Source organism: Pongo abelii, chromosome 3 (assembly GCF_028885655.2).
Source record: "Pongo abelii isolate AG06213 chromosome 3, NHGRI_mPonAbe1-v2.0_pri, whole genome shotgun sequence".
Classification (NCBI taxonomy): domain Eukaryota; kingdom Metazoa; phylum Chordata; class Mammalia; order Primates; family Hominidae; genus Pongo; species Pongo abelii.
Window position 1 is genome coordinate 165,015,953 of NC_071988.2, and position 19,317 is coordinate 165,035,269.

The 19,317-nt window shown below is 39.4% G+C and overlaps 1 pseudogene; it reads left to right on the plus strand.

The window, feature by feature from the left end:
- The first annotated feature begins 966 nt into the window (after positions 1-966).
- LOC100459625 (lysM and putative peptidoglycan-binding domain-containing protein 4-like) lies at positions 967-1,759 on the plus strand (annotated as a pseudogene).
- Positions 1,760-19,317: the final 17,558 nt, after the last annotated feature.

The window sequence follows — 19,317 nt, forward strand, 5'->3', positions numbered from 1 at the left end:
TCTTCAAATATGAGAATTCTTAATATTTCTAACTTTATATTAATGAGGAATAATTGTGTAGACTTCTCTTACATATGTGATAAGGACTTAAAAGTTATACAGTCAGACTTTCACTACCTACCAGTAATCACTTGCAAGATCAAGTTGGGCAGCACACAGAAATTTTTTGAACATTTAATCAACAAACCTAAACACATAAAGTAGCAATGGTAAATGGCACAGTTAATATTAAGACACAAACACACCTAAAATAGTTCTTGTGTGGTATGGGGAATTGAGAAAACAAGAGAAATAGTCAATGCAACCAACAAATCACAAACCATGGCATCTCAACGAGCTCTATTAAAAGTAACGGCAAAAATCGCAATTACTTTTGCACCAACCTATATAAGACCTGTATATTCTGTCACTAACAATTCCAACAATATAAATTTAAATTTGGCTGAGGTACCTGGCCTGGAGGAGAGGTCCACAGTCCTGGCTAGGGGGTCTGTGTGGGCTCAGCTTCCCAGTCTGTCTCGCTCCTTGGTTTGGGGCCAAGCCACCATTCCCGGGCTCCTGGGCGACCCTTCTGCAGCTGGACGGGCGGTGACCCTGAGTGTCCAAGGCTGACCCCACGTGGCTGAGGTTCTGCCTTTGTGGAATGTTGGGGCCCCGCCCTTACAAGCCTTGGGGTTGGCTGCTCCGCGTGTGTTTTTGTGTGAGCTTTCGTTTAGGAACCCCCTCCTTTCACAGAAGGGGCCAGCCTGACCAACATGGTGAAACCCTGTCTCTACTAAAAATACAAAAATTAGCCGAGTGTGGTGGCACATGCCTGTAATCCCAGCTACTAGGGAGGCTAAGGCAGGAGAATCACTTGAACTGAGAAGGCAGAGGTTGCAGTGAGCTGAGATCACGCCACTGCATTCCAGCCTGGGCAACAGAGTGAGACTCCATCTCAAAAAACAAAACAAAAAAAGAATGCCAATGGGCACTCCTCTGAGGAACTCACCCTCACACCCTGTGGTTCTGCGGCCTGGGACAATGAGCCCTGAAGAGCAGTGCCTACCAGCCCCACCAGCCAGGAGCAGGCGCCAGTGCCACTGCAGCAGGGGCTGGCCCAGGAGGACAGCCTCAACAAGCTGGCTTTGCAGGACAGCTGCAAAGTCACAGATATCAAAGTCAACAACTTCATGAGAGTTGTTGACTTTTCAGACTTACATGCCTTGGAATCCATTACGATTCCAGTGAAAAACAATGGGATCCTAACAGAGACTCACAAAGAACTAAAACCCCTTCTGAGCTCATTTTCAGAGACCTAAGTGACCATAGAACTGCCAAATCCAGATAGCAGTCACAGACACTGATGCCCACACCAGTCAACTGATGGATTTCTTTAAGGAGATTGACCAGAATATTGAGTGTGCATTGCAGTCAGAAATCTTTTTATGGGAAAGTTACTGCATAGAGACCCTCCTATCAGCAACTGCTCCCAGCTCCTCGAAAGATGCCAACAAACGGTGCAGACTGTGGAATTCAGTGATGGAATGTCTTTTTTTATCATGCTTCTAGTTGGGATTGTTTTGCCCATCTTTCATTTGGTCTATTTTAAAATACAGGCTACTGGCGAGACCCTAATAGCATGAACACAACTCCTGTCCCCAGTGGTTCCATGGCAATGAGTACAATGCCAGGGGAAATCTCCAGGTGAGGAATTCCAGTGCCAACCACAACCTCTTCAGACAGCCAGTTCAGTCAGACCACCCAGCCAGGGAACTAACCTTTGTTTTTAAAGAACCTGCCCAGCTTTTGCAATTAGCTCTTGAAGTGCATCAGCTGTCACTGGTCACATCCTAGGGGTGCTGCATTTTGTGTCCTGGGAAGGATGGACACGTTTCAGAAGTCACCACGGTGTTCTCAATTGCAGTGACCCTGAGGAATGGCCTCACCCAACCCAAGCCTCCAGAATCGAAAACACCAGCACCCTTAGCCTCTTGTATCCAGAGAGGATCAGCAGCAAGATGTTTACATGTGACAGATGGTTATTTCTTGTAGACATTTAGTGGACTGGCCATGTCTTCACAGCAGCACTGCTTGGGTCCCCAAGTTGGATATGCTTGGAGAGAAAGGAATGGCCTTGGCCAACGGACCTGTAGTGTGGGAGCCCCTGTGATTGGCGTGGGTTGCCTGGTTGTTGCAGTTTCCCTGCTTGCTGGGGAGCAGGGACTGGCTCTGAGAAGGGTTGTTCTCTGTCTCCCTGGCAAAGGTGCTGTGGAATAGTCTTGGCATGTTACCCTGTTTTAGAGAGTGACAAATTACAATTGTAACAAAGTCTACTTCATATTTGCTTCATCGGTTAGTCTTCTTGAGGCAATGCCATTTCTAGAATTGAAAAAGCCCCAAGTCCAAACTGCTGTACTGTTGAACAAAGGGCAGTTCTGCACTGTTGAATAAAGAGCAGTTCTGCTCCTATCTTTATTTAGAGCTGCTTAGTCTGACACACAGGCATGTCTCAAGCTAGGCATATGCACACAGGGCCGTTGCCCAGTTCCTCAAAGGCTCCCTAGATTCTCCCAGGAGGCTTCCTTGGAAGGAGCACTTGCTGGCCAGCATCTGGAGAGGAGGATGGGTGCCTGTTGCTGAGACACCAGCATGGATATCTATCTGAAGCTGCACAGTTGCCAGGCCAGCGCTGCTGAGAGCAGCAGCTCCTGTACTATTTGGCACAGGGTGTTCCCTGCTGCTTCCCTAACTCAGTTTTTAGGAACTGTAGTGTCATAGCATGAGAATGTGGCTCAGTCTTTTTCTTTCGGGTGATGCCCCTAAAATAACACTCTATATACACTGTAGTTCGTAATGTTCAAGGACCAAATGCTTCATGGAGGGGCTAGAGGTGACCTTTGCCAAAGAAAGGCCATCAAAACATGGGGCCTGATACCTGAGGGAAGAGGCCTGCGGTTTACCTGGTCCTCCTCCCTGACAAGGCAACAGCAGTGCTGTGGATTTGCTGGAGGTGAGAGCCTGCTGCTGCCTTGGAGTCAGTGGCATGTAGCACAGAGGGGCGGGGAGGGGTGGAGGTGGCTGGCAGCCCAGCCTCCAAGGCGTATGGACAGGAGGAAAAAACACTGCACAAATGCTGGGCTTAGGGATGGTTATGGCCTTTGATACATCAGGCCTGGAGAGAATTTTAAAAGATCTCACCATGTACAAGGATGGGAGTGTGGCCAAGGAGTACTTGAGATTGGCTTCCAATTTCTGTCATCTCAGTTGTGTGAAAAAACAATTGGCCTAGGGCTCAATTAGCAAATTCAAATTATCTTCAATGATAAATGTTTTCTTGGACACCAGAAAGATCTTCAGGATAAAAAGAACTTCTGAACTTTTGCTACAGGAAATGTGTTAATCATGTAAGTGCTTTTCCAGCCAAATGTCTGTGCTATCTGTCCCACTGAGGGCCACAGGTTCCTCTAACATCTGCCCCCAGAACTTCGCCAGGCAGGGCCTGGAGTCCCATGGGAAAATCACTTTTTCCAGGCAAAGAATGAATGTATCCTTTACTTTCCGAAAAATAATTTCTTCTGTGAAAAAAATAAAATAAAATAAAATAAATAAATGTAGGCCAGGCGCGGTGGCTCACGCCTGTAATCCCAGCACTTTGGGAGGCCGAGGCGGGCAGATAATGAGGTCAGGAGATCGAGATCATCTTGGCTAACACAGTGAAACCCTGTCTCTACTAAAAATACAAAAACTTAGCCGGGCATGGTGGCGGGCACCTGCAGTCCCATCTACTCAGGAGGCTGAGGCAGGAGAATGGCGCGAACCAGGGAGGCGGAGCTTGCAGTGAGCTGAGGTTGTGCCACTGCACTCCAGCCTGGGCGACACAGCGAGACTCCATCTCAAAAAAAAAAAAATTAGATGTAATCTTTTAATAATTTATTTTATTTTTATCAATATATCAGTACATTTGAACCACACCTTTTCTAAACTTTCTAGCAGAAAATATTGATACATAGATATTTTTATGTGATTAGCAAATTAATGCCAGGACAATCAAAGAAAATTTAAATTTTAATAAAATAGGTAGCATTATAAATAATAATACCACTGAGACATTACTTCTGGGAATAAGTTGCGAGCTAATTAGACAATGTAAAAGTAAAAGTTGTCATAAAAATTTACATTAAAAACAGAAATAATTTTATCCTATTATCTCATTAAAAAAACATTTTTGTGATCTAGACACACAAATAAAAGCGACTTTAATCACATTTATTTCTCCTCCTTCTCCTTCACTTTATTCTGTCCCCTTCCTCTCCCATTCTTCCTCCTATTACCCTTCTCCATTTTATCCTTTTCTTTCCTTCATCTCCTCCTCATCCTTTCATTGTTCTTCTCAGTCTCCCTTCCTCCTCCTCCTCTCAGGTCCTAAGATTTCCTACTAATGAAAACTGATGAGGCCGGGTGCGGTGGCTCACACCTGTAATCCCACCACTTCGCGACATGGAGGCAGGCAGATGTCTTCAGCTTAGGAGTTTGAGACCTGCCTGGGCAACATGGCAAAACCCTGTCTCTACCCCCAAAAAAAATTAGCTGCCTGTGGTGGCACATCCCTGTAGTCCCAGATACTTGGGAGGCTGAGGTGAGGAGATCTCCTGAGTCTGGGAATTTGAGGGTGCAGTGAGCTGTGATCGTGCCACTGCACTCCAGCCTGGGCAACAGAGCAAGACCCTGTCTCAAAATAATAAAATAAAATATAAAACAAAATAAAATTGGCTAAACAAGAGAATGACCCTCACAAACAGAAAGTTGTTTAGCAGAATAGTGACATAAACAATAATTTTTAAGTGTAATACTCATTAAAAATCAGTTCTTAAAAACCCATTTTTAAAAACACTGATGGAGTGTCTCATGGGTATCAAACACAGTCTTAAGTATTTGAAAAACATTTTATCCTGCCAAATTGCGTATGATGTAGTTAACTAAATCAAGATTCAAATCCAGGCGAGTTCTGATGCATGTCCATGCTGCTTCCTCTAGTTTCTTCTTATTGGGGACTTTCATTTACACCTATGCTCTGGTCTACTTACCAATTGCCTCTGAATTAATTGCTATTTAAACTAATTAGAAGAACAACTTCCATTTGCCTTCAAGTCTCCCAATCAACTAGAATTATCTGCTGCTCCTTCTGACATTATTACATCCTCATTATTTACCACCTCTCTTTCCAAAGCAGACAACTGAAAACTCCTGTCACGTGAGCACCTCTTAACCCCATTTATGAATCTTTTTATTTAATTGGGAAAAAGTTTATATGCCACTCTCAGAGGAAAGAGAACTCTTTCCCTCCCTCTAATAATATTTGCTCTCTAGAAGAACTGAGTGGGAGAGGAAAATGAGTGAGGCAAAAAGCACGAAAGGACAGGAGGCATCTCAAATTGTAACCACAGTGATTCTTTACTAAGCAGCTGAGATAGCCTAGCAACCTGAAACTTTGAAAAATGTTCCTATGGTACAAAAAATTATAGCTTGGTTAGAAATCTAAGTAGACATCTTAGCAAGAGATATTTGAAAAGGTTTGTCAAAATAAAAACATCTGGTATATATTTAGCACTTCTCCTAATAATTTTTATAATTATTATATTAATTGAGCCTTACAACAAGCCTGTAAAAATGTCTGAACAACTTTTTGGCTTTTATATTTAAAAAATAATACATACGTTTTTATCCTTAAAAATTCCAATAATACGGTAGATAGAGCAAAATGTGAAGGTCCCCTTTGTTCAAGTCCAGTATTCTTTTAACTGTTTTTCTATGTATGCGTTCTCATACACATACACACAAACAGTTTGAGATGGCAGGTGTTTATAAGTGGGATACTACACATACTATTTTGTGAAATGCTTTTCATGCTTACCAACATATCTTGGAGATGTTTCTATGACAGGATCAAAAATCTGCCCAATGCTTGCAACCTGCCACATAGCTGTCCATAATATGGAAGTAAGCCTAAGTTATTAAGTCATTCCTGTAGATGTATATCGGCTTTTACTAATTATGATAGGCTAACACCTAAAACAAACAATGCTGAAACTTTGAGTAGTAAAGTTTATGGCTGAACTCACATCACAATCCAGTGTGTCACAGGGGGTGTTCTTCTTACCATGGCCCTTCAGGCCTCAGGCTCCTTCCTTACCCAGCAGACAAGAAGAAAGAGAAAAGGTGAAGCCACACCCACTCTTCTATGCCTTGCTTGCACTGGAAGTGATTTATCTCTCCTACTCAAGTTCTGTTGGCAAGATCTGGTCATATAGACCACCAAAAGGTCTGGGAAATGTGGTTGAGTTCGTGCCAGGAAGTGGAAACAAGCTTTATATGCATCTAGCCAGTCTCTGCCACATAGGTTAATTCCGCTCTTTTCACTATTATAAGCAATGGCTATAATAAACCCCTTATATGTGCACTATGCCAGTATTTCTGCAGGGTAGATATCTAGACCAGTAATTGATAGATAAAAAGATGTGTAGAATGTATTTTCTAAACTGCTATTTGAAATTGGAATATTTTAGCAGATATGTTACCTGTGTAAAGTAGCACAGTATTTCACTAGAATAGAACCGTCTTCTAGTGCACACTAAGTATACACTAAGAAGTTGGCATTCCAAGTATTGTACAATCCAGTTTTTATCATTGAAACTTTTCTCTCTCCTATACCCCATAAGGATCCTCTTCCTCTCTCAGACTCCCAAACATGTCATGACTATTTCTTCCAGATCCTGGATCTTCAGGTTACTAGCTCTGTGTTCTTGGGAAAGTCACTTTGATCCATCTGAGTCTTAGATTCATCATTTTGAAAAACATTAGAACTACACCAGTTTTTTGAAAAAGTTAAGTAATGAAAAATGGCCAGCCTGGCCACCATGGTAACACCCCATCTGTACTAAAAATAAAAAAATTAGCCGGGCATGGTGGCTGGCACCTGGTAATCCCAGCTACCTGGGAGGATGAGGCAGGAGAATTGCTTGAACTTGGGAGGCGGAGGTTGCAATGAGCAGAGACCATGCCATTGCATTCCAGCCTGGGCAGCAAGGATGAAACTCTGTCGTAAAACAAACAAACACAAAACACACACACACACACACACACACACAGAAAAGAAAAATGGCACATGGGAAATGCCTATCACAGAGTAAACGCTCAGTGAGTGTTTGCTTCTACCCTTCCTCCTCTGATTATCCCAGGCAAACTAATAATCATTCAGCAACTGAATTCCTTTAGTATTCATCTACTTTTCTGCCACCTGGCATATATGAGTTTCTATCATCATTTATCTTTTCATGTGTATCTTTTCTCCCATCTTGATCAATCCCAAATTGATTACAGGCAACTTGAAAACAAGAACAATATCACAGTGTTCCCTAGATCACCATCACCTTGCACAGTGCATTGTGGTGTGAGCCGTAGATACATATTCGTGATGATGCCACCTAAATTGAGCAAACCAGTGAAAGAGAGAAAGCAAAATGAAAAAAAAAATTCATCCTAGTTATTTAATTATAGAAGAAGAACATGAAAAATCTTTAAAGATTAGTCAGGGGAAAAATTGCATAATAGCATTTAAAAATTCAATAACCCACAGGAAGTTGAAAAACATTTGTGAAGAGTTCATTGTAAACCCAAGATAAATGTATGTCAAATTTTAAATGCCAAGCCTGTGTGTCTGTGTATGCAGCAAGGCTAACGGAATGTGAAAGCAGATTTTTCCATTTAAGAGAGCTATTTGCAAAAGAAGTTTTTTAAAGTAGAGAAGAGAAGAAGGGAGAAAGGAGAGAAGGAAGGGAAAGGAAGGGAAGGGAAGGGAAAGGAAAGCGGGGAAGGAGGGAGAAAGGAAAGGAAGAAAGGAGGAAAGGAGTGAGGGGAAAAATGGGGAAAATAAAGAGAGAGATAAATAAGAGGAAATAACCTTTCAAAGACTAGAAAGCTAGCTCAACTAGAAAGAACTGCAAGGCCCAGAAGGAATGCCAGGTCATATACCAACCAAATTTTATTAGGCCAGTTAAAAAAGAATTTTGAGGGACATTTTAAAAAATTTTTTAGACAGGTCCTCACTCTGTCACCCAGGCTAGAGTGCAGTGGCACAATCAAGGCTCACTGCAGCCTTCAACCTCTGGGCTCAAGGGATCCTCCTGTCTCAGCCTCCTTAGTAGCTGGGTCTATGGTCCCATGCTACCAGGCCTGGCTAATGTATGGAGCTTTTGAAAGAATGTCCAAAACCATCAGCAGAACTTGTGGATGCTACCTGTGGAACTGGTGGGACCACTTAAAGGTCATGGTGTACATTTTCACCCAACAACTTGGTGAGGAAGAGGAAAATGACGCTGCCTCAAATGAGCAGATGCTTGAGCTGATTTAAGGAGCTGAGGCTTTGGAAAGGGTGTTTCCTGTCTAGATGAGCAGGTGTGTGGAGATGGAGACTAGGTAGGGTGAGCAAGAGATAAAGGCCCTTATATTTCACTTACTCTCTCTCATTCTCATTTCTGCTTTTCCTTGCCTGGCTGTCTTCCACTTTCCCCTCTTACCTCAAAATTCCTATGCCTTTTTCCATCATTCTCTCTTTGCCTTAAAGAATCCAACCCTCAAATATATACTTTTATATGGAGTGCTCCCTGTTTCTCAAAGTCTAAAATTGATGTCAACATGTAAATAAAGTATGAATGTTAAAAACATTCCATATTTCAGATGCCTCTTAAAAACAAACAAGATCTGGCAACACAAGGTCCTAGTCCCATAGAAGCAAAGAGCTAGCACTGAGTCACTTCCGTACTTCCAGATAGAACAAGTCTCCATCCCCTCAGTCTCTATCCAGCCAGTTAGCACCGATACCATCTGCCAGGACCATTCAGGATGAAAGTTTGCTCCCCTACAAGCATCCCTATCCCTTTTCTTTTTTCTCTCATGGAGTTTATTCCTTTCTTTTCCCTAGGTATTTATTTTCTTCTTAAATTTCCATAACCTATAACTGTGGTACATATGTTATTTACTTAACTGTGGTACATATGTTATTTACTTTGTCTGTTCCCAATTTTTAACTGAACAAATAGAAACTTTTAGTATTCTTTTTATTTCATGCCACCTCCATACCAAATAATATGCTTTTAAATTAGTTCTTGACTATGGATAAAAATATCCTTAGCACCCATCCAAAAATGAATAAATAAAACCATTTTGCTCTTGCTTCAGTGCTATTTCAAAGTCGGTACAAGTGGTGAGGTTTGTCAGTATGATAGCAATGAAAATAACACAAGTATTTTAATATATATAGGTTTCTCTTTGACAACCATCAATCCAGAGGTGGTGTTTGTTTGCTTTTTTAAATAGCAATTGTTTGTTTCTGTTCCTAGAAAAACAAAAATCACTTTCATGTTCTTATAATCAGTATGAACATAAATTTAGTTCTCCTAAAACTTGTTTATGAAGAGCTTTCCAATGACTTGTCTGCCTAAACATTTTCTTTCTTTTAATTTTTATTAGGTTCAGGGGTACATGTACAGGTTGTTATATTGGTAAACTCGTGTCACAAGGGTTTAGTGTACAGATTATTTCATTATTCAGGCAATAAGCATAGTACCCGATAGGTATTTTTTTCTGACCCTCTCCCTCCTCACACCTTCCACCATCCAGCAGACCCCAGTGTGTGTTGTTCCTCTCTATGTGTACATGTGTTCTCGTTATTTAACTCCTACTTGTAAGTGAGAACATGTGGTATTTGGTTTTCTGTTCCTGCATTAGTTTTCTAAGGATAATGGCCTCTAGTTCCATTCATGTTGCTGCAAAGGACATAATCTTGTTCTTTTTATGGCTGCATAGTATTCCATGGTATATATGTACCATATTTTCTTTATGCAATCTGTCACTGATGGGCATTTAGGTTGATTCCATGTCTTTGCTATTGTGAATAGTGCTGCAGTAAACATACATGTGTATATGTCTTTATAGTAGAATGATTTATATTCCTTTGGATATATACCCAGTAATGGGCTTGCTAGGTTTAATGGTATTTTTGTCTTTAGGTCTTTGAGTAATAGCCACACTGCTTTCCATAATGCTTGAACTAATTTATACTCCCACCAGCAGTGTATAAGCATTCTCTTTTCTCTGCAACCTTGCTAGCATGTGTCATTTTTTGATTTTTTTAGTAATAGCCATTCTGACTAGTGTGAGACGGCATCTTATTGTGGTTTTGATTTGCATTTCTCCAATGATTATTGAAGGTGACCATTTTTTACACAGTCAGTTCCTGATCTGCCCAGTCTCACCCTGCATTGACAACTTCCCTTCCCATTGAGCTGTGACTTCATCTCTAACAGAGCTCCTCATTTACCTGTTGTTTACAGATTTGAAACTCCTTCACACAATTTTGATGATTGTACATCATTCTGACCATATGTAACATGATGATCCTGACATCCTCCTGAAGATGTCAGGTGAGACTCACTGCTAGTTTTATTCATTTAGTTAAAAAATATTCCTGGATGGCCTGCTTGAGGCTACATGTTTTTCTAGGTGCTGAGGATACAGCATGAAGCATGACATAATCTCCATTCCAAGAGCATATTTTTCCCATTTTTATAGGCAAGAAACCAAAGATAACTTGACATTTCTCTCAAAATCACTAATATGTAAAAGATACAATGTAATAGCAGATCCAAATTTGTTGATGTTTACATAATTTCTCTTTCCCAATATTATGGTGCCTATTTGGATTTTTTTTTCCTTTAAAGCCTTGCTTTTCCTCCCTCCTTTTTCATCCAAACAGTTTGTCTAAATGTCTGTCTTTCATTAAATTCAATGACTATTTTATTCTCAGACCAAAAAAATCAGATTGTATTATTTATCTGCTCAGCCATTACTTTCTTATGGCACAGAGCTGTTATATATGTTAATGATCTCAAGTGTTTGTACAACTCAGATCTCTTATTCTTATATTTTTAAATCTTTTCTTTTTTCATGCCTGCTTATTTCCTTTGTTTCCTCATCTCCTCACAAACTGGGGTAAAAGACTTCCAAACACAGTATTGCAAAATAGGCTCTACAGGAAATTCAGAAATAGTAATTACAGACATTCTGACATCCCCACTTGTTTAAGTAGGCATTTTAAACAAACTTGGCACAGATTCATTCACAAGTCTCTATTTTTGTTAAAAAAAAAAAAAAAAGAAAAAGAAGAAAAGAAAAAAGAAAAAAATGGGTTTGTCATTTTTTTCAGTTATACCACTTTTTAAAATTCATCACATTTCTAATATTCAAGTAGTTTCTTGTAATGTTTTACTTCTATTCACAATTACTTCCTTGAGTATTTTTTTGTATTTTAAATCTGAGGCCCAGGCAAGATTTTTTAAGTCTATTTCTAGCTGATAATTATTTTGTTTGGGGCTCTTGGAAAATCCTTGGATGTATGGATTTTAATCACTAATAAGATGGTCATGTCATGATTTTTCTTGCAATAGTAAGCTCCCTCTTCAACCCCTTTTTATCTGCTTCCTAATTCCAATTTTCTCTTGGGCACTAATTATCTTAATCAACTGCAATCAGTAAAACAACTTTTGGTAAAGAAATAGGCTAGTGAGATTTCATTTTTATTTCCTAAAGCTTAGATAAAATATTTTCCCCAAATATTGACTCTATGCTTTCATTCTGATGCCTGGTATACAAGCTATCCTCCAAGTTAATAGTTCAGTTTTTCAGATTCCTGGATAACTAGAAAGGAGGGTGTCTTGGAGAGAGGATTATGAGTATTCTTGTTACTACACAAACAGGTGTGCTCCAATATAAATTAATTAGCATTCTTGTATATCTATTAAAATCATGTGAATTTTGTCAATATGAGTCTTCAATGGAGCAGCAAATTATTTCTGAGTATACTGAGAAAATCTCATTTCTAGAATAGCAAGATTGATGAATAGTAGTTCCTGGCAGTGGTGATATTGATAAGAAGCCCTGTCTGCCACCAGTCCTGCCACACGCACCCACCACTAGCAAAATGTGATGCCATTGCTAAGTGTGCGTCAAGCACCACACCCAATACTATGAGGCATACAATATGCAGCACTGCAGGGTTTTTAGTCAGCCCTCATGACTTTCCTTCAGGAGCCTGGTCTGTGATTAAGGGATTACAGAAGGGGAATTTTTCTTTGTTTCTTTCCTTCTTTCTTTCTTTTTTTTTTTTTTTTTTTTGACGGAGTCTCGCTCTGTTGCCAGGCTGGAGTGCAGTGGTGCGATCTCGGCTCACTGCAACCTCTGCCTTCCGGGATTCAAGTGATTCTCCTGCCTCAGCCTCCCGAGTAGCTGGGACTACAGGCATGCACCATCACGCCCGGCTAATTTTTATATTTTTAGTAGAGACGGGGTTTCACCACGTTGGCCAGGATGGTCTCCATTTCTTGACCTCATGATCCGCCTGCCTCGGCCTCCCCAAAGTGCTGGGATTACAGGCGTGCGCCACCGCCCCCAGCTGGAACGGGACCTTTCATAATATAATTCAGATAGAAAAGAGAGAGAGACATCTTTAACAGAATAATAACCCAGAGTACTACTAAGAACCAATCACCTTGGCAGGGTAAAACTTGATTTTTTTCTATAGCTTTTTTTGGGGGGTGGGATGAGGGGAGGCTGGGGGGAGGGTCTTGTTTTGTTTTGTTTTTACCACAAGGCTGAACTAATGAAGGCAATTTCCCTTCCTCCACACTCACGGACTAAAAACACACTCAGGTAGCCTCGCCCAAAGAAAGAAAGAATAGAGTTATTAACTACTGCAAACCCAAGACAGGGATGGGCGGAATCTCCATCATGAGAAGAGGCTCCCAAGCAACCAGGAATCACCAGTATGGGAAGAAGGTATACCATATGGAGCACAGCGCGGCAGCCACTCCTGTTTCTCCAACCAAGAAGGAAAAAAATCCTCCCTTCCCCTTTCTCACTCCAATCAACAAACAGTGAGAGCTTCTCACAGAATGGAGACTAGACTATATTATCTTACCCTCCTGAGAGTTGAGGCACAAGAAAGAGATTAAACAATGAAGAAACCCAAAAAACAGCCTACTTTCAGGAAGCTAACAATGAAAAGCAACATGGGCCAGTTTGTGTAATGCTATATGTACTTTTTAAGTTTATTTAAGACCTAACATCAATACAACAATGGCTCTATTGGGTGTGGAGGGTGGCTGTGGGTGTATGCATGGGAGCGTATATATATTCAGTTGTAAGACATATACTGATTTTAGAAATGTTAACTAGAAAATGGCTTAATGGCCTACTAACAATGTGGATAAAAATATTGCTGCCAATTGTAATGGTGCAAATTAAATCTATGTCTAATTTCCACCACTTGTGAAAGATGTAAAAAGTGGCTAAGCAACAAACTCCATAATACACTTAGGATAGAATGCGATAAGACAAATTTTTTTTTGATCAAGATGGTTCTTCAAAAAAGAAATACTCTATCAAAAAATCAAAAAGGAGAGAGAGAGAGAGAGAATTGCCCATACCTGAGCTGAGGTAGAACTCTGAGTTATGTAATTAGCAGCACCTTATGGAAAATATCTATTATTCATAATAAAATGCTGAAGTAATTTTCTAATAAACTCTTACAAGATTCAAACTCCTTTTGAGTCCAGGCGCAGGGGTTCATGCCTGTAATTTCAGCACTTTGGGAGGTCGAGGCGGGAGGATCGCTTGAGCTCAGGAGTTTGAGGCCAGCCTGAGGAACATAGAAAGACCTTGTCTCTTCTGGAAATTTTTTATAAACAAAACAAAATCAGCTGGGCATGGTGGTACATGCCTGTAGTCCCAGCTACCAGGGAGGCTGAGGCGGGGGGATCACTTGAGCCCCTGAGATCAAGGCTGCAGTGAGCTATGATTACACCACTGCACTCCAGCTTGGGCAACAGAGTGAGACCTTGTCATAAAAAAAAAAAAAAAAAAAAAAAAAAAAAAAAAGAACCCTTTGGAGAAATTAGAGTAACACCACCAGCTTGAGTCATCTTGTAATAGGCCTAATGATCTTAAACTATACATGCTTTTTAAAAATACATAATCTAATAATGATTACATAACCATGCATTTCCCCATAAGATGCCTCTACCAAGAGGAAATCTTTGAACTGGCTTTCTTAGAAGCTTCTTCCTTATTGTAAGTTTGAAATAAAACTTCGGCACATGCTCACAACCTGAGAAGCTGTAACACAAGGATGAAATCACAACTCACAACCTGAGAAGCTGTAACAGAAGGATGAAATCACAAGTAGGATTGATAAACTTGATACTCCTCTGCTTCTCCCAAGGAAGACAATAAGGCTTAGGTTTGAGAGGTCACGGTGTAATGTGTAATTAGAGGAAAATCCAGGCCAGAAAAAAAAAAGGGGGGGAAAAATTTGATTCAGTAAAAGCTAGAAACCATGGAGGACAGATTCTCCTTTAACTGGGGAAAAGGGAAGCTCAGATTGAGATGAGATGAAGAAAAGCAGTTTGCAACTCAGGACACAGACTTCACTAGCAAAACTTCAGCTTTTCCACTTCTAAGAGAAGACACAATGGGGAGAAGTTTAAAAAATGTAAATTTGGAAGGACATAGGCAAAAGTATTCACACAGATAGAAAAACGAATGAAATTTTTAACTTTTAAGTTCACATGTACATGTGCAAGTTTGTTACATAGGTAAACCTGTGTCACGGAGATTTGTTGTACAGATTATTTCATCACCCAGATATTAAGCCTAGTAGTACCCATTAGTTCTTTTTCCTGATTCTCTCCCTCCTCCCAATATCTATCCTCTTATAGGCCCCAGTGTGTGTTGTTCCCTTGCCTGTGTCCACATGTTCTCTTCACTTAACTCCCACGTATAAGTGAGAACATGCAGTATTTGGTTTTCTATTCCTGTGTTAGTTTGGTAAGGATAATGGCCTCCAGCTCCATCTATGTCCCTGCAAAGGACATGATCTCATTCTTTTTTATGGCTGCATAGTATCCATGGTGCATATGTACCACATTTTCTTTATCCTATCTGTCATTGATGGGCATTTAGGTTGATTCCATGTTTTTGCTATTGTGAATAGTCCTGCAATGAACATACACGTGTATGTGTCTTTATAATACAATGATTTATATTCTTTTGGGTATATACCCAGTCATGGGATTGCTGGGTTGAATGGGATTTCTGTCTTTAGGTCTTTGAGGAATCTCTGTCTTCCACACTTTCTTCCACAATGGTTGAACTAATTTACACTCCCACCAACAGTGTATAACCATTCCTTTCTCTCTACAACCTTGCCAGCATCTGTTATCTTTTGGCTTTTTAATATTTGCCATTCTGACTGGTGTAAGATGGTATCTCATTGCGGTTTTGACTTGCATTTCTCTAATGGTCAGTGATGCTGAGCTTGTTTTCATATGATCGTTGGTCACATTTATGTTTCTGAAAGACTGCTTTCAGATAGTCGTGCTGGGAATATTCTGCAGTCTCCTTTTGAGAAGTGTCTATTCATGTCCTTTGCCCACTTTTCTATAGAGTTGTTTTTTTTTTCTTGTAAATTTGTTTAAATTCCTTATAGATATTAAACCATTGTCAGATGCATAGTTTGCAAAAATTTTCTCCCATTCTGTAGGTTGTCTGTTTACTCTGTTAATAGTTTCTTTTGCTGTTCAGAAGCTCTTTAGTTTAAACTGGACCCCTTCCTCACACCTTATACAAAAATTAACTCAAGATGGATTAAAGACTTAAATGTAAAATCCAAAACTATAAAAACCCTGGAAGAAAACCTAGGCAATACCATTCAGGACATAGGCATGGGCAAAGATTTCATGATGAAGACGTCAACAGCAATTGCAACAGAAGCAAAAATTGACAAATGTAAAAAATGAAATTTTTAAAAAGGCATATTAGAGGTTCTCTGACTCTACTCTGAATGTATGCTTTCCCTCCTTTTGTGTCTTCACCATCTGTGGCAAGGTCTCTTTGGTAGAGTTTCTGAAAGACTGCTTTCAGATAGTCATGCTGGGAATATTCTGCAGTAAAGGAACCATACAGGGGATAAAAGCAGGGCTGACCTTTTATAGCTGGTGACCCATGAAGAATCCAAATCCCATAGTGGTAGTATCCAAGGGAGAAGTCTACTGCAAAATTTGGCCCAAGTTTACCAGATTTACTAAATAATATGTACCTGCTGAGAAAGAATGTAAGGGTAGAGACTCAAACTCTTAGTCACAAAGTAGCTTTAGATGTTCCTGTGGTGGCAGAAATGGTAGAGTCTGCTTTTCCCAAAAAGATGGTGACACAATGTCAGTTTTTATATTTGCCAAGTAGCAAATATAGATTGAACAGGGTCTTCTGAAAATAGTACCCTAGCATAGGGGACAGAATTTAAGGCACATGGCAAGCTTTTTAAGGCTTTTCTAATCCATCAGCAGACCTCTCTCTAATTTATCAGATACTTCATCCCTAAACCAAGCAAGGGACAAAGGAAGAAACAATACCATGAATGTAGAAGAATTTAATGCTATTGGCATTATTTAGGAAAACATAAAGTCACACTTAATTTGAACACACACAGACATACACACATTAAATAAATTTAAGAACTATAAACAAATTTATACAAATATTAGAATAAATTCTACTAGAATATTTTTATCACCTTTGGTTCTAAGAAAGGCCTTTCTATGCATAAAGAGAAAGATACTCAAATTTGATATTTAAAAAATAAAACCCTCTTGGGAGGCCAAGGTGGGCGGATCACGAGGTCAGGAGATTAAGACCATCCTGGCTAACACAGTGAAACCCCGTCTCTACTAAAAATACAAAAAATTAGCCGGGCGTGGTGGCTGGGGCCTGTAGTCCCAGCTACTCAGGCGACTGAGGCAGGAGAACGGCGTGAACCCAGGAGGAGGAGCTTGCAGTGAGCCGAGATTGTACCATTGCACTCCAGCCTGGGTGACAGAGCAAGACTCCGTCTCAAAAATAATAATAATAATAAATAATAAATAATAAAACCCTCTGAATAAAAATTTTCCATGAAGTTAAATCAAGCAATAGAGTAGAAAAAAAATATTTGCAGCATATATAACAATGACCACCATCAAGAATATGTAAGTGTCTTATGAAGCATGAGAAAAAGACATAGCTCAAAATAAAAATGGTAAAAAATACATAAGCTGATAAATTACCAAAAAAATACAAATGACCAATATATTTATTCTTCGATTCATTGAACAATTATTTATTGAGTGTTATTATATGTCAGGCACTGCCTTAGCAGGTGCATGCGTGTAGCATTAAACAGAAGATACAAAAAGGAAATTAAGAAATAAAGTAGCAAATCTAATTTCCTCATTAGATTGGCAAAAATTTACAGAGATTGATAATATCAAGTGCTGGTGAGATGTGGGAAAATGAACCTGCTGATGGCAGGGAGTGTAAATTTTCACAGCCTTTTGAAGTCCAGATTGGCAGTATCTATTGGAATTTTAATTATTCATATGATTTTTTATGAGCCATTCTGTTTGAGTCTATCCTACAGACATATTCACACCTTGCACAAGGATGGTCATTAGAGCATCATTTATAATTGGGAAAAATTGGAAAGGGTCTGTCTATTCCCCCAGCAACCATTTCAAAAGGTTTGCTACATACGTACTATGGAATATTTAGCCACTTTTTAAAAATGTAGTAGATTATATGTAATGAAATTTAAAACTCTAAGAGTTATTTTGCAGAAAATCAAATCATGAAACCATCTGTGGTATAAATCCCACTTATGTTTAATAAAAGACACATATGCATAGGTATAGCTATACACACAAATGCATACAAGGGGAATGAGAAGGGGACACAGAAAAGTTGCTGAGACTGCTAATCTCTGTGTCAGGGAGAGAAGGTGGGGATGAAGGGAGTTTTTGAAGTTTCTTTCCATGTATGGTTGGTGATCAGATTAGAAAGTCCATAATGTGTACTCTGGAGTCAAATTATGTGGGTTCAAAATCTAGTTCTATTATTTTCCAGATGCAGAAACCTGTAATTCCCCTTTTGTAAAATAATTATGGGGCATAGTTCACAAAATTCTGAGAATTCTGAGAATTAAATTAGGTAATCCATGACAAAATACTCCAAGTAAGCACATACAACGCATCTGTAAGTCATTATTAATGTTTTGAATAGTTTTAATCAATTACAATGAGAATCTATCCATACATTATTTGTGTAATTGAAAAAATACCATGAAAGCACTCTTTAACTAAAAGTACAAATTGAGGGCTGTAAGAATTCAGAAGAGACAGAAACCTTTATAATTATTCTGCCACATCCTAAACCTGCTTCTCTCTTGAATGTAACAAATGCAAACACATGAATCACAAATCTTGTTGGATAAAACCACAAACTAATATTTGTACTATGTCTCCCTCTTTTATAAAAATATATAGAAAAGAAAAGCATTTCTACACCAATTAACACAATTAAATATTTATAACTCTTATAAATAAATCTAAGTTTCCTTTTTAATTTGGCAAGTTAGACACGTTTATAAAGAATTTTACTGAAGAATCCCTTGGTAACTAAAGCTGACTCCAAATTCTGTAGAAATCATTCCCATCCATGGAAAATATATATTCTCTCAATGATCATTTTTATTTTAAAGTTATATTTAAACTTTCACAAGACATGTTTTATTAACCATTTATTTCTAACAACAATTCTTTTTACACTGTTGGTGGGAGTGTAAATTAATTCAACCATTATGGAAGACACTGTGGTGATTCCTCAAGGATATAGAACCAGAAATACCATTTGACCCAGCAATCCTATTACTGGGCATATACCCAAAGGATTATAAATCATTCTATTATAAAGACACATGCACATGTATATTTATTGCAGCGCTGTTTACAATAGCAAGGACTTGGAACCAACTCAAATGCTCATGAATGATAGACTGGATAAGGAAAATGTGGCACATATAGACCATGGAATGCTATGCAGCCATAAAAAAGAATGAGTTCATGTCCTTTGCAGGGACATGGATAAAGCTGGAAACCATCATCCTCAGCAAACTAACACAGGAACAGAAAACAAAACATTGCACGTTCACACTCATAATTGGGAGCTGAACAATGAGAACACATGGACACAGGGATGGGAACATCACACACTAGGGCCTGTCAGGGGGTCGGGGGAAAGGGTAGGGAGAGCACTGGGACAAATACCTAATGCATGCAGAGCTTAAAACCTAGATGACGGGTTGATAGGTGCAGCAAACCACCATGGCACATTTATGCCTATGTAACAAACCTGCAC